Source organism: Octodon degus, unplaced genomic scaffold (genome assembly GCF_000260255.1).
Source record: "Octodon degus isolate 3935 unplaced genomic scaffold, OctDeg1.0 scaffold00022, whole genome shotgun sequence".
NCBI classification, from domain to species: domain Eukaryota; kingdom Metazoa; phylum Chordata; class Mammalia; order Rodentia; family Octodontidae; genus Octodon; species Octodon degus.
The window spans coordinates 9,757,231-9,759,899 of record NW_004524598.1 but is presented as its reverse complement, the minus strand read 5'-3'; positions in this window follow the sequence as shown (position 1 = coordinate 9,759,899).

Here is a 2,669-nt window from a genome sequence, read left to right as displayed (position 1 = left end):
TCCTATCAAGTCCCCATCCCCCACCTTCCCATGACCACTCCTACCCTGTCCCCATCCACACTCCTCTCTGTTACTCTCTCCTACATCATCCTTCTTCCAGGTCTCCCTTGAAACCACACTCATTCAGCGAAAGATTCACCAGAATAATCCCATGACCTTCTGGAGAAGGTTTCCAGGCTGTCAGACCAGGCCGATCCCTGACACGGAGTGTATCTTTCAGCAGATGTGTCCTGCTGCTAGTAAAAACAGAGCAGACAGAAGTTTATTTTTCTTTCACCTGGAACTTGACAATCGGCAGTACTGAGCTGACATGGCGTGGGCGTTGAGGTGCCTTTGGCACTTGGGCTTTGCATTTTTATCTTCTAGCTATTTTTCATGAAGCCCACTTCATAAATGAAAACGGATGATGGGACATCAGCTATCATAACAAAGTTCCTAGGAGGAAGAAAAAAGAAGGACAAGCGCCAAATACAGCCAAAGACACTTAATAACAATCTATCTTCTTAAAAGCTTTTGTCTGCTAAGAAACCCAATACCTTCTTTGTTGTTTTTTTTTTTTTTTTTATTAGAGAGAAAGAGAGAGAGAGAGAGAGAGAGAGTGAGAGAGTGGTGTGTGTGTGTGGCCAGCTCAGCCCACCAGGGGGCGGGGCTGGCTGGCATGTGGTGCTGGGGGATTGAACCGCGGTCCCTGTGCTTTGTTTAGCTTGTTCTAAGTAGGTGCTTTAGACCACCGAGCCATCTCTCCAGCCCACCAATACCTTCTTTGAATGTCTCTTTGATGAAAGCCTCTCTTGGTTAGGAAGATGGAAAATGTGTTCTAGTAGTTGGGCATGCGCCACCTCCGACAATAAACAGAGATTCATCTACAAAAGAACAGGAGAATGGGTTTGACTGGCAGCATCTGCTTGTCATTACGCCATTCAACAAGTCTTCCTATGAGAATGTGACCCTGAGATGGTGACATCCAAGCTGGCTAACTGGACAGTGAAGGATGCTGTCTAAGCAGCATCGCATATGCTATCCTGACTATGCCAGCTGGAACGGGTCTCCAGTTCTGTCACAAGACCCAGGCCTAATTACAGATGACACCAGTGGCTTAGATAAAGATTTCCTAGAAGACTGGGAGACAGAATCCTTGCCTCAGGGCAGAAGGACAGATAGGGAAAAAGCTAACAAACCGCAATGTGACAGCATTTGCTGGAACCCTGAAGGGAAAGGCTTCGGGCAGCTAACTGGTGTATAGAGTGAGTTGCCCTGTATTCTGGTCCTGGGAATTGGTCCTGGACTCTGGACCCACTCAAGGGTGATCCTGACATCTAGGGGGCTTATGTATACATGAATATTATGTGAGTTAAGCTGAATTGTTGACTTGACTGGATGAAAAGTCTGCTAGAGAGGTGGTCGAATCATGGAGGTGCCATATGCATGAGTGGGTTAATCCATGGTGTTGACAGCTGCATGTGCCACTGGGAGCTGGAGCCCTGCTGTCCCTAGGGACGTGGTCTGAGAAGGTTGTGTCCCCTCTACATCCTGCCTACTTTGAAGTCTGCAGCTTTGCTCTGCCTGCCACACCCATCCTCCACGAACTTTGGGCCAGCTGTGTTGGAGCCCATTGACTGCAGACTGAAACCTCTGCAGTTGTGAGCCAAATAAACATCTCCTCTTTTAAGTTGTGGGTGCCTGCTAATTGATCCTAGCAGCAGGAATGGTGATGAACCCAGACACCGAAACAGCTGCATTAGTGACTGCGTCCTCACTGTGACGAGATACCTCACAAAACAGTTTAAATGGAGGAAAGGGGACAAGATATACTCTTCAAGGGCACAACCCCGAAAACTTACTTCCTCCAAGTGGGCCCCACCTCTTGGTTTCCACCACCTCCCAATAGCCTATTAAGTTAGAATCCATCAGTGGAACCACCCACTGATGAGGTCGGAGTCCTCGCAGTCTCCTCGCCAACAAAGGCGCCATCTGTGAGCACTGCTTCTTTGGTGACAACCCTTCAACACGTGATTTTCAGGGGGACATTTCAGATCTAAACCATAACAATAGTATAGAAAATCATTCTTTTTTGTACATACTGTGTCTACACTTACACACACTAAGTCTAAACATGCTGATGGGTAGGCATCAGACACAAAGTTGTGCACTGCTTGTTTTTAGTGAGGTTAAAGAGAGGAGGGTTAGACTCTTAGGTACCTGGAAAAAGTTTTCAGCTTCTCTTATGAAGATATTTTGGGCTCGGAAGTGTTTGTTCAAATGACTCTCAAAGATGCTATTGGAGAAATTGGGTAAATTTGATGATTAAATAAGACACAGGAGAGAAGCTCTGCTGTAGTCCAGGCCCACAAGAAGCCAAGAGTCTTGCAAGTTTATAATGAAAAGTGATAAAAATTGTATCCACTCATTTTTTATTTTGCCTTATCTCCTAATTGATATTATGAAATAACATTGATGTACCCTTTGCCCAAGTTCCTCAAGTTTATCAATGTCTTATATAAAAGACATTCTCAAGACCAGAAAATTGGCACTGGTGTAATATCATTACCTAAGCTACAAACCTTGATCAGATGTCACCATTTTAGCACATGGATGTATTCAGTAAATAGCATCACAAGGGGCCACAGAGATGGCTCAGTAGGACAAGTGCTTGACTGGCAAATGCAAGG